Genomic DNA, 15,372 nt, shown 5'->3' with positions numbered 1-15,372 from the left:
GAACATTATAAATTATAATTTTAAAATTTTGTTTGGAATCTTTGAACTTTAATTTTCAGACTAAGAGCTATATGTCTAAATTTTCCAAACGCAATCCTTCACGAAATATATAATATTCTCACTCATTTAAAAATATAGAAATATATTTCTTTAGATATTAACCAGTGATTCTGCGTCAGTGAAATTCAATTTGGGACTCGTATCCGGGCTAATAAAATTTTACTACTTTTTAGGCAATTTTTTTTTGGAAAGGTATCTTAAATAACTTACTACAAAAACTAACTAGCTAACCATAATATCTATGAAGCTTCTCCATCATTATTTCCTGGAGGAGTCGGTACTTGTCATGCTTTATGATATCTTCCAGACGCTCAAATTTTATGTTAAATTGATGTCATTTTGTCATTTTTATTATAAAACCAACTAATCTCAATAACATTTCCCGTCAATCGTAATACATATTCAAATTATTAAAAAAAACATGCATTACTATTTTTTTATTATTATACATATTTATTTCGCCTCCATGGTGTAATAGTTATCGTGTTAGCTACTGTGCCGGAGGTCCTGCGTTCAATTCCTAGAGAGAGCGGGTAAAAAAATATTTGTGATTTTACAATCTAATATTCATTTAATATTACCCTGGACCGGTCCCTGAAGCGTAGGAGTGATCACCTTGCTCTCGTGTAAGTAACGATCGAGATTAATACTATGCAGTGCCCTATGCACCATTGCTTGCTGATAAGGTTTAGACGAAGACTTAATATTACTCTTGACTTGAAGCGATCTTGATTGACTGATCACTTTCATGTGTCTAACGATCAAGACAATGCTGCTTCAATTCGATAAAGTTTCCTTTGCGCCGTTGGGTGTAAATAAGGTTTAGAAAAAGAAAAAGATTTTTTTTTAAATACTGATTTATACTTTAAAGGTTTATTTCTTTTCTTTCTCGAATCACAATTTCATCAAAAGAAATTTTATTTAAATTAAAACTTAACCAATGTTTGCAAATGAATGTTTTTGAAGAGTCCTGTAAAAATGGGAGAATGTTATTCATTTCGTAAGATGAGATTTCTTATTATAAACTTCAAAATTGGGAACGAAATTCGTTTTTACCCTCGTAAATCTTATAAATTTTAAGGGGGCATCGCCTTGATGAGAAAAACTTCTTTTAGTTACGAAAAAACAAATTAACTCGTATTATATTTTCCTACATTCATTCTTACTGATAATTTCTCAGACTTTCTAATTTAAAAATTAAAGCAGCTATTTCACGACACGGTCTTCGGCGACTTGAAATTTGTCACAAATTTAATAATGTTTTTTTATATCATTTTTTGATGAAGATGAAGAAGAATATGGAAGTCTGGGCATTTATGGGGCTGACGACCGTCATAGGCTGGTTTGGTGAATGTTACACGTGAGTAAAGTGATCACTTAACTTTACACACGTGTAACATTCACCAATTCTACCCATTATTGACAACCACACTACTCAAATTCTTGGAAATTCTATATAAGTATATGAACCAAATTTAAAAGATTATTCTTCAATCACTAGAACTTCACTAGAGACATCTATTGGTGAGATGAAAAGAAGCTTTTTATTGAGCAGAAACTCTTTTATTAGTATGTAAGGTCCGAATCCCGGATTATATTCACACACATGAGAAACGCCAGAAAATATCATTTTCATTTTTATTATTTAAGCTTATAATTTAACCAGATAATTCATTAACAACATTTTAAGTGTGTCCAAATACTTGTTCACCAAATCTGGATTATCTATAATTACAGGAAAAAAACTCCTGTAATTGGAGAAAATCAAGATTTTGTGAACAAGTATTTGGACACACTCAAAATGTTTTTAATGTTTTTTTTGTAATTTAAAAATAAAACACCTTTATTTGACCAGTTTTTGAAACTTTCTAGTTTTTGAAGATTTTCTCGACAGGTGAAAATGCAAACAATTTGTTTTTTTTTTAAATGCTTAAACTAAAAAAAAACTGTTTGGCAAGACTTTAAAAAAAATATTAAAATCATATTATTTCACTAAGTTAATCCTAAATGAATAATTGTCTTTCTTCATACATTATTTAGAAAGGCATTGTGTCACTCATTTAGAGTGGACGCTCGACTGCGAAACTGGCGCTTTGGGTTCGATTCCCGCCAATTGGTAAATAATTCAATAAATATTAATTTTCAATTAGTCAGGCTGTTTGTGACGTATTTTTTACATCTACATTCCTTATAAACAATATTTGCCTCATCCACATGCATAAATCTCCTATTATACTCGTATGTCTGCCGATTATTCCAAGTCTTGACCTAACCACATTCAAGTGCTTGACATACTTGACCATGCCAAGTTTTCCTCGATTTTCCTATGCTCCTATTTCCAACTACATACCCCCCATACATTTGTTTTAACTTTCTTTCATCACTCATTCGTTCCACACGTCCAAACCATCTTAACACACCTTTTAAATTTGATAGATAATACTTATTTGCCTTGCATTCTTTATTTATTTCTACATTCCAACATCTACCATACTTCGTTTTGCCGCACGTTCGTCTGAAGGATCGCATTTCGACATAAAATATACATACATGAATTTCTCACCCTTCAGCCCGTATGCCAGGGGAGGAAGGAGATCTGACGCTTTTTGCATTAATTAACAGTTCATGACATATGTGTATGTATATCATACTGGGCATGTCCATATATCATATTTTCAATCATCGAAAAAACAAGAATTTAAAATTTGAAAAAAACTAATAACGTGTTTGAATAAGCGGCGTAAATTTGTATGTTGTAAATATGATATGAAAATCACTCTAAGCACGTAGGTATGTTTATATTTTTCTTTTTAGACTATTGCTTCCGCCTTCATAATATTCTATACAAGAGGTACGGATATTTTCATTCCAATCTCATTTTATATTCCCTTTATTTCCTTTTATCTGCCTCCCCTCCCCTCTCCTCCCCTCCCCACCCGCCCCCCGCCCGCTGGTTAACCACCCCGACCGATATGAGGGATGGCAGAAGGGGGTGAAGAATTCCATGTGTTGTGAAGCGGTGCACCGCCAATTGATAAAATAAACAGGTTTAAATAAATATCTATTAATTTAATTTTAAATCAAACACAGATTTTTTGATTCTACTAAGTTGTATTTTATTAACAAAAACACATAAAAAATTAATACTGTGACAATTGTTTCACCTTGTTAGGGCGTTATCAAACGAATTTGAAGATCAATTTGACTACTGTTCTTATGTAGCTATACAATTCTAAGTGACAAGAAATTAAAAAATATTATTAACAAGTGAGTGTGTCCAAATATTTTTCCATAAATCTGTAAGTCTGGGCATTAACAGAGCTTACGGCCATCATAGGCTGATTTAAGTGATAAGTATTATTACATGATTCAACCCTAAAAGGTGCAAAGGGTGTAAAGGCATATATATACATATATATATATATATATATATATATATATATATATATATATATATATATATATATATATATATATATATATATATAATATATATATATATATATATATATATATATATATATATATATATATATATATATATATATATATAAATCAGTGTCATTTAGTCAATGGAATCGAACCCGGGACCCTCACGATAGCTAAACACGCTAACGACTACGCAGTAGTAACTTCAAATTGAACGTTTTACAAATTGGTTGTTATTTTGTATTTTATAAGAAATACATATTTTTTTTTTAATTTTTATTCGTATATGTACTACAAATATCAACGTTTACCACAACATGTGCGTTAGTCGTCAAGTTGGCAAGCCTGCGTGGTGCGCTGTCATAGTCTGTGCGCGGGATGTGTGCTGAAGTTTTCAATGCTACTTTGAATCATGAGAACTAGTCTTACTTACATATGAACCAATACTACTTTAAATTATGAGTAAGATGTATATATGTATTTTTTTTATATTACATTTATGTTATGATAAATAATGCATGGTTTTCGAAGAACGTAAATGTTGAAAGCTCCTGCGAAACCAATTCAGATGCATTGAAATAGGAATATTATAATTTTTCCCTTTTCGTATTTTATATTCTAGTTATTCAAACATATGCAGCTTCATATATGAACTCATGCATACCTCTGGATATTATGACATCATCACATATTATTTTACATGGAATTCCACATTACATCAAGAGACTTAACAGTATATTTATTCATTTTTATTTTACGTTTTACTTGGTAAATACCACTTATTCTCAAAGTCCATCGAAATACGTGTCACGATAGATTTTAAGAAAAAGTGGTATCTACCAAGTAAAACTTCTATTAAAATGGATAGATATCACCAAAGTGACTGCCGAATCAATAAATGGTAACGCATTAATCAAAACATTTTAATTGATATTAGTAATGTTAGTAAATAACCACTCACCGACTACTTCTGTCTACCGGTTTCGAGACGTACCCGTCTCTTCGTCAGGACATACACTACAATCTAACAATCATGCGAACAACACTACACCACACCCACTTAGTACTATTCACATACACTATCACTACACATGCAAAACATGCAGAGCGAGTTGTTAGTCCCACCATGCTTTTGGGAAACTAAATAATAAAACCAAAAGCATGGTGGGACTAACAACTCGCTCTGCATGTTTTGCATGTGTAGTGATAGTGTATGTGAATAGTACTAAGTGGGTGTGGTGTAGTGTTGTTCGCATGATTGTTAGATTGTAGTGTATGTCCTGACGAAGAGACGGGTACGTCTCGAAACCGGTAGACAGAAGTAGTCGGTGAGTGGTTATTTACTAACATTACTAATATCAATTAAAATGTTTGACCACAAAGTAAATGCTTTGAATATAAATAATACAAAACATTTTAATCACACATATTTACTTTTAAAATTGACATTATGGTGTTGTCACTGGGATTTTCCATACTGAAGGGAAATTTTAACCTAAATCTTTAAAAAACATAGAAATCCCCTAAAACAAGGTTTTATTCGATACCTTGATGATCATGAACGTAATTTTATAAGACTTCAGTTTCATAATTATACTTCTTGGTGGAATTGCATTTATATAATAAAATAATAACAATTCAGTTTTTTCTTAAATTTATTTTATTTGATTAAGTATCTGATGTAAGTAACAACGTAACCCCGTTAATGATCAAAATTAATGTGAAAAAAATTATAAAGTTGTTATTTTATTAAATGAAGTAATTTGATTAATATTTTTTGTAAACTTGAAAATACGTGATACAATGTGAGATATTTATGTTTACCCGAGACATTTTATTTATTTAACTACTGCGTTCGAAAATTGTGTGGAAGCGAAACAGCTATTATGAATTGCATTCGCACATTTGATCTGTGAATATGTTATTGACTGCACTTCATTTATAGAAAGCTCCATCTTATTATTATATAATACAATATTTTATATGAAAACGCAGTCGTCCTCAGTAGGACTTTCAATTTGTACCTCCCTTTGGAGAATAATTATTTTTTTGATACTTAGGGTGGGTAACGTTAAAATACCTAAAATCAGGACTCGGGGATGTACACCTGGTCAAGTTTATGAAGCCCACCGCACGAGCCTTTTATTTAATACCCTTATTTTTGATAGTCCTTAACACCACCAATTAGAAACGACCCCTTATTTTATGTGTTCATGAACGTGAGCCTCATACAAATTACTTTTAATTGTAGATATATAATACGCACAGAAACCATTCATTATTCTCCAAACAAATTACATATGCAATTAAAAATAATTTACACTGTTACAATAATTATTTAAACTAAGTCTTAGAGAAATATTTAGTACAGCTATCGTACATTAATTCTAAAGTACCCCCTGGCTTAATTAAAACAATTGATGAACATTCTGAGAAAAAGCGATTATACTAATTGGAGCAATTAAAACGATTTAAGCGCTAAATTACAAAACGGAATTGGGTATCCGCCACCCCCTTTACTGTTCCTCCCCAAGAATGTAATATTAACCTCTTTACTGAGAACCTTTAAGGCTTCGCTTTATATATAAAGCAAATTCAGAACGCATCCTGTAAAATCTAGGATAAAGTATTCATCAAATAAAAAAGGTTTGTTTATGATTGAAACTTCACATGTACATTTTTTGCTGAAGTTTAATTTAACTTAAGATCATTCACGGACAACAAAGAGTACGTGCATATATATTTACAGTTAGTTGTTTTATATACGAGTGTGTATGTAATATATATATGTATATATATATATAAATATATATATATATATATATATATATATATATATATATATATATATATATATATATATATATTTATATATATATATATATATATATAAATTTATATATATATATATATATATATATATATATATATATATATATATATATATATATATAATTTATATATATATATATATATATATATATATATATATATATATACCATATACATACATGTGTACATAAACGTATTCAAAAAACTATAATTAAAAAAAGAAAGAAGCTTTTGTCGTTTTTATACGATGAAAATAAGTTGAATTCCTTTCGTTTGTTGGTTGTAATTTTGATAGTTATCAGCGGTTTATACATATATCTTTCAAAAAGTAATGTCATATAAATGTTCAATAATGCCAAGCCGTGGTTTATACATATATCTTTCAGAAATTAATGTAATATTATGTAATATAAGTTGTGAGAGCTGGCATTATTAATATTTGTACTGAAAAGAGATGAAGAAGATTCCAAATTCATTTTTAAATCGAGCCTGCGATATGTGCAATGTAATGCTTAATGAAATAAATATCAATGTTTCTTTTAATACATTATTAATACAAAAATACAGAAATATTGTTGATGTCTATTTGACTAGATGATAAAGAAAATGTCTATTATTTGATAAAAACGTGTAATTTAAGCTTATTATAAAGTTATAGTTTTATGTACATGACAGTTTATTTTTATTTTTAGATTACTTAAGTGAAAATCTCTCATTGGAATGTTATTTTTTAAATTTTATTTTACTATGCAATTTTTGTGAAATATTCTGTTGGTTTTCCAATAAAAAATATAAAAAAATAAGATAAATTTAAATAACCATCCACATCTACCCACCCATTACCGTGATTGTAGTGTAGTAAACTTTATATATTTAGTATTTTAATTCTAGATATTACAATAATTGCAAAGTAAACGCATTAAAAGCAAACATTTATCCGGCGGAGTTTGAATATTTATATAATTTAATCCAAATTATCCTCGTACTAATTAAATCAAAGCAGAGAAGATATAACGATAAACATACGCTGTCGAAAGTCTGCTAACGTGAATTATTTTACTATAATAAAACGAAACAGGGCTGTCGAATTAATATAAACTCATTTTTGCTGATATAGGAAAAAAATATTTACAATTTTTAAAGAAAATACTGTTTTAGAATTTTTTCCTAAACTCAGTGATATATTAATGATATATTGTTTTAGAATTTTTTCCTAAACTCAGTGATATATTCATAAGTGTTGTCCCATAATACAAGCTTTGTTTACTGTTTTAGGAATACAGCATAATTGCAATGGCGTTTTGAACAATCTCGTCGAACAGTTACAATTTGACTTGAGGTCGAGTATGATGAGAATGAGAATTTTGTATTGAAAATGCGGATTTCCCAACTGCGGTAGATTGAAGCTATTGACGCTGACTGCTTGAAGCAGCTGTTCTGTTTCCATACTCTTTGTTTAAAAAAAAAACTCATTTCAATTAAAAAAAGACGTTTAGTAGCTGTTTTTGTTCGTTTTGATTGTCATTTTTAAAGGTCATTGATAACCCTGTTTTATATAGCCCATATTTTATACCAAGCATGCAGACGATTGTGGCCCTTATTGCAGAGAGGTTAAGGGAGATAATAACGAAGCTGCGTTAAGTGCTTCAGAGTATTTTGCCGTAACAAGGTTTAATTAATAAAGCAATCGCATCGTTGTGTTTGAGTAGAAGATTACAGCCCTGGGGAAGAGAAGTGGGGACGGGCCTTAATATTATTATAAAGTTTTATAAAGGATGATTACATAAATAAGTAATTATAAACAAATAAACCGCACACGAAATCTGAACAACTATTTTTGTAAGCTTAAAAATACTTCATTATTTTTGTTTTTATTTCATTATTATATGAATAAAGAATGATGAAAGTATACTGAATTCACTGAAAAAGCAATATCTTAGACGAATATATGGCAAAACTATATGTGATACATGTTCGATATAAGGAATAAATGCAAAGGCGAAGAAGCTTGGGACATGTCATGGCTGAGATAAAGTGAACACTTAACCAGCCTATGAAGGGTCTTTAGTTCTATATATACCCAGACTTCCATATTTTTCTTCATCATATGTTGACATGTCAAAAAACATATATCTATGTTTCACAATACAAATACTAGTAATACCTATGAAGGTCACAATAGACCTAATATGGCCGCAGTAACATATGTAAGGGATGCAAGATTCCTTGACCTCAAAAAAAATACCTATGATAAAAAATGAAAAAAATATTTTTAGTTGTTATAATATTAAGATATTATTTCGTATTTCTCTCCCTTCAAAAAATGGGTAAAATACTCATAGCAATTTTTTTTTAGATACTCGTATTTATAATTTTGATTATAATTTGAAATTCTAAATATTCTCACGGCAGTCACTTTGTGGTAAAACCAATCTATTTTAAATAGATGTTTTACTTGGTATTTGGTGTTTGAAAATGACGCGGAATGCATCGAAACACGTGTCACGAAATCGATTTTAAGAATAAGTGGTATTTACTCACACAACATTTTGAGTGTGTCCAAATACAAAACTTGTTCACAAATCTGGATTATCTCCAATTATAGGAGTATTTTTCATATTATTTTTTGACAGTTCATCAAAGATGAAGAAGAATATGGAAGTCTGGGCATTCACGGGACTGGTGACTGTCATAGGCTGGTTTAAGTGATCACTTTACACAGGTGTAACATTCACCAATTCTACCCATTATTGACAACCACACTACTCAAATTCTTGGAAGTTCTATGTATATGAACCCATTTTGTTATAATATTAAGATATTATTTCGTATTTCTCTCCCCTCAAAAAATGGGAACCAAGAACAATGTTTCAAAATGGGTATATAAGTATATAAAGAACTTCCGAGAATTTGAGTAAATGACCAGACTTCCATATTCTTTTTCATCCTTGATGAGATGTCAAAAAATAATAAGTAAAACTAAAATTTAAAATGTAAATATTGTTTTTATGGCCCTATGAATGAAAATCGATTTGAGCTGGTTTTAGTCGAGAATTATTAATTAATATATGATTAATTCCCTTCCAGCCATTCCTTTCATAACACCCGTTCTCGTTTCGCATTCAATATTCAATGTTCATACATATTACCCTAATGTTGACAGTACGCGGCTGTCACAAATAAATAAATTGGATATAAAAAAGGATGTCGTTATGAGAGTAAAATAAATTTTCGCCTTGTGAAAAATGTAACACGGATAATAGGGGAAGGAGGAAATCATTTGGAAAATCCATCTCACAGAAAACAAACATGGCCTCCGTGGATGAAAAATAGAGCCGAAACATGTCTCAAATATTTATCAAACTTGTAGTTTTTAGCTGAAACACATACTCAAAATTTTATATGCATTTTTTTTAATAAAAAAATGCGTTTACCTTACCACTGAACATGGTTATAAAAATTAAAATTAAAACACAAAATAAAATAAAACTTACCCAAGTACTTACCCAAGGCACTTATAATCATAATACGAATCCTTCACACGTCTGAAGAATACGGCTGATCAAATCAAATTAAAAAAAATCACATTTGGTTAAGGGGAACTCAAAAACCGGATGATTAGTAAGCGACTGGCTGCTCGAGAAGTCGGACGTGTTTCTGAGGACATTTAAAAAACTTTAGAACATATATTAGAAAAAATAAAAATATATATATACATATATATATATATTTATATATATATATATATATATATATATATATATATATATATATATATATATATATATAATATATATATATATATATATATATATATATATATATATATATATATATATATATATATATATATATATATATATATATTTATATATATATATATTATATATATATATAGTTGAATATCTGTTTTTGCAAACAATCTTCGCCTCTTATATATTCACGTGTCTCCTCACACATACCCGCCATATATATATATATATATATATATATATATATATATATATATATATATATATATATTACTCCATCCATACATTTTTATAACTCACTTCCTTTTAAAACAACACATTTATCTCTATGAAAAACTCATTTTTCAATACCAAAACGGTGTTTTAATAATAATATAATAATAATACCCTTATCCACACCCCAATGGTGCATACGGCATTGTGTCATATAAACGCAGTGTTATCTTGATCATTTATACATGAAGTAAAGGTGATCAGCCGGTGTTTTAAGAAGAAAAAATATCAATTACGTTTAATATTGCCAGAGTTTTAAGAAAATTAAGTTGCGGGATATTGATTACTTGGCCTTAAAGAAATTTGATTATAACTTAATAAAGGTGTAAAACCAGCTCCCATTATTAATAAAGTCATTTTATAACGAACTATTTATAAAAGGGTCATTAATAATTAGATAATGGAGGTGGGCAGATACGACATAGATCGTTTCATTGGCCATTTCATCCATAATTGCATGACTAAAAAATGATTTATATACAAGTAACTAAAAAATAATTTATTGAAAAAGTTTCATATTGCAAAACTGAATGAAGACACATTACTGTAAATGTATGTATGTGTATGTATAATGTAAGCAAATAAAATGATCATAAATATATTTTATGAGCAGTGTACTAATTTATAAAATGGTTTTCATATTTATTCCTCAAGAACGTACGTCACAATGCTTAAAATATATTTTCATGTCGATGTTATGGCGTAATAAATATTTATGTACAGAAAATTTGTGTATTTTCATCTACTTTCAATAAACATCCGTCCATAAGACGACAGAAGGAATAAATGTATTTTTCTTGCGATTATTTTTCAAGAGATTATTTATCACATTGGAATTTGTCACATGATGTTGGCTTCACAAAATTTCCTTTGAATTTTAAATTCAAGCTAAAGTAAACAAATTTTAGAATGATAATATTTTGAGTTATTTTCCTTCATTTTGGAGTTATTTTACATTTTTACATTTCAAGATAGATGAAGAAGAATACGACTTACAATAATTACGGTAGTATGGTTGTCAATCATCGGTAGAATGGTGAATGTTACACTTGTGTAAAGTGATCACTTAACGAGCATACGACAGGTCGTAAGTCCTGTAAATATCCAGACTTTTATATTATTCTTCATCGATGTTAAGATTTCATAATGAATTTAAGGGTGATTTAAATATAAAAATAAAACACTTGTATAAGACAACTTTCTTGAGTTTATTAAAGTAAACAATACTAGTTTCAAGAACTACGTATATATGTTCTCATCAAGTGTAGAAAATTCAAATATTTTAAATTTAAGTTTTACTTAAGTATGCGCATAATTTTCAAACACCGTATGCGGAATGCATCGAAACACGTGTCACTATACATTTTAAGAAATAATGGTATTTACTAAGTAAAACTTAAATTAAAATTCGATAGATTTTACCACAAAGTGCCTGCTGAATCAATCAAAGAAAAAATACAAATATAAACAAAATATTTGTATTTTCATCTGTTCATAAGAACTGGAAACATCTTTCAAACTAGTCGTGTTTACATGAATAAACTCAATAAAGTGGCCTTAAAACATTTTAATCATAAGGTTATTTCACAAAATAAACTCTCAAATCACAAATAAAAGAATTTTATGATGTATTGAAGGTTGTATTATTCTTAATTCACCGTCAAAGCCCACATTTAATTATGTAACAAGGAAGTCGTGATAAACATTCATTTGACATAGGTATTACTTCAATAAATAATCTGGAGGTTATTGAGATGATCGAGGAAGTTTTTCAAATCCATAAAACGTATACTTAACATCTGTGATAGATTATACAATAAATTAATAAAGTGTTTTAAGAAAATCTGGACGTGAGTCGTTCGCGAAGGATCCGATCTTAATAATCCGTTCAAATACACTGACTGGTACCCAATTTTGAGTGAATTTTTAACGGATCGCTTATAGTAGTGGTGCGATCATTAGTTCATTTGAAATTATTGTTTTAAGCTGTTTCTTTTAAAGTCACTTCAGTAACAAATTGGATTCGTTTGGAATAAAAAATCCCTCAAACTTATTACAATTCTTGCCCACTTGAACATTTTAACTCATACCTCATTTCATTAGTCGTAATAGGAATTCTTTTCTTTTCTTTTTTTAATGTTTCATTTTGTGGTACTCGTACAAAACGCAAGGATCCTCATCGCAACAAACTACTTGAATAAAATTACATTTCGCAACAAATCGAATTACTTTTCCCTCCCCCCACCACAACCCCTTGGAAACTTTTCAGCCCACCCTGAGGTTGCTCCATCCCTTATTTCGAAATATTCTTCCTCTTTCAACCACCAACAAACTAACAAACTTATTTTCAATCTGCGTATACGCACATGTATGTTACAGTTTAAATCCGAGTCCGGTTAAATATTTCCCCCCTAGTGCAAACTACCTGCATATATATATATATATATATATATATATATATATATATATATATATATATATATATATATATATATATATATATATTATATTTATATATATATACATATATATATATATATATATATATATATATATATATATATATATATATATATATATATATTATATATATATATATATGCATGATTCTCTTTTCAATATTTTATTACTAATTCATTCATTTAAACCAGGTCTATTTTTTTTAACAAAAAAATCCCGGAACTCACTTCGTGTCAAGCTTTTTACAAATAAATGTATTAAAACACCATTTAAATATTCATTTCAATACCATATTTAATCAATTTGATGAATGATGAATGATTTTGAAAATTTAAAAAAAAATCCGTAAAAAAAGGTACCGTAAACACCGTTGCATGAAAAAAAAACCCTGATAAACCATGATATCAAATAAATGGTCATTTGCTCATATAATGAACGAACGATTCAACTCTCAACAAATTATTAATCTGCAATGAAAAATTCTTAAATTATAAACACATCATGAAGGAGTTAATATCAAATCTTGCTAGAAAATCAGTGTAATTATGCTAAACTTCAAAATTAATTAAGTTTCCAATATTATCATGAATTTTACAGTACTCAACTATATTATGATATGCAAAAATTTGTCAGCACAAAAATACACACATTTCATTTTAATTTTGAAAATAATACTAAGCAATTAATACACCTTAGTAAAAAAAAAAATCAATTGAACTATGTAAAGATGAATTTATAAGTATGAAAAGGAGCTTTTTACTCAAAAGTATTACTGCGTCAAAACTTGACGGATTCAAGTCCCACGGAGGTGGTACATCACCCCATTTTTTATATTATCATTTCAATTTATTCTTACTTACAGATAGAAAATTTTCTTTCCCCCCTTCTCTTCACCCGTTCCCACCCTCCCACCCCAGAGCTTTTATTCAGGGTTTACCAAGGGAACCTTTCAGAAGATTTTTGTCTTATCCGCCTTATATTTAAATCAAATGTTTATTCAATATTTTTATAATTCCGCATAACAAAAGTCTTTGTCATAATTTTTGAGCGAAATCCATTAGGAAAGGGAGATTTGCAATTATAATGCTTGTTAATATCAAATATTGGAAATTGTCGCAGGGGTGTAGTCAAATTACTCGTTCAAGATTTTCTTTTTAATATCTCAACAAAAATAGAGAAAAATATGTGGTTGGTAATGTAAGCAGAGGAAGAGGTGGAAAACTCACAAGGAAGATGACTGAACAGTTTGGTTCTGAATTTCCATGAAAATTGAAATTAAATTTAAATTTAAATTTGTTTAGAATTATTCATAAGAGTGTTTACTTTACGATAAAAAATATGTTCATATCCATCTCACTTTAAAAGTACAACTATCTCTTTCTAAAAAGTACTGTTGAGAGCAATGCACATCAGATGATAAATTAACTCTTATAAAAAAATGGAATAAAAAAAAAATATATAGCACCATTTTCTTAAATAAAATTTTTGTCACATGATGGAAAGAAAATTATTGAAATGATTTTAATTATTATTATTTCATAAGATTATCTCTCACTATCTGTGTTTCTTATGATGGTGTAAGAGCATTTTATGCCATTGGACCTGCAATAACAAAGGCACTCTTGCCAAATTTAGTGCATTGGTTGCTAGCTGGTAAAATCACTTTACCGTGGCAGTTGTTGCACATGATCGAGGTGTGGTACTCCTATCAGCATATTCGCCTGGAATGCACAGCTTTTTGGATATTACGGAGACCATACATAGCAGGCAGAGTTTTACTCTATCCTTTCGGGAAATCGTAACCACTGTAGATCGTGAAGTATGTTAGTGGAGTGATGCGACTTATTGTAACGGTATATACACGGGTCTACCAAACAATAAAATGACTCGACTGCAATCAGTGTTAAACGCAGCAGCGAGACTAATTTTTGGAATTTCTAAATTCAGTCACATCACCCCACTACTTCACAAACTCCACTGGTTACGCTTTCCCGAAAGGGTTGAGTATAAACTCTGCCTACTCATGTATAAATCAATACACAATATGGCTCCAGAGTATCTTAAGGAGCTGTGTATTCTAGATGAATTGGTTGATAGACGTCTCACGCTTCGATCGGCTACAACATCTGCAATGGGCAAAGTGATCTTACCAGCTCGCAACCAACGCACTAAATTTGGCGAGCGTGCCTTTGCTGTTGCAGGACCGACGGCGTGGAATCCTCTTCCACCAGTGGTTAGAATTAGTGAGAGTGAGATGATCTTTAGAAAAAGACTAAAAACACATTTGTTTGCTAAATCATTTCCACCATAATATTTTCCCCAATTCATTCACAGTGAAGCGCCCTTGAGGTATTTTTTTACGAAAATGGCGCTATATAAGTAATCCAAATTTATTTATTATTATTATTAATTAGAAATTCCACAAATGTATCTCTCTGCTGTATTGAATACTGCAGAGATTTTAACAGGATTTTAGAATACGGGTATTTGTCAATGAATACAATTGGATACAATGAGCACTAAAAACACAATTGAATTGTCATGAGTAGGATGGTGAATATTACAC

This window comes from Brachycentrus maculatus, unplaced genomic scaffold, assembly GCF_059751285.1.
Source record: "Brachycentrus maculatus isolate JH-2025_06_01 unplaced genomic scaffold, ASM5975128v1 h1tg000388l, whole genome shotgun sequence".
In the NCBI taxonomy this organism is placed as follows: domain Eukaryota; kingdom Metazoa; phylum Arthropoda; class Insecta; order Trichoptera; family Brachycentridae; genus Brachycentrus; species Brachycentrus maculatus.
This window is presented reverse-complemented; position numbering follows the sequence as displayed.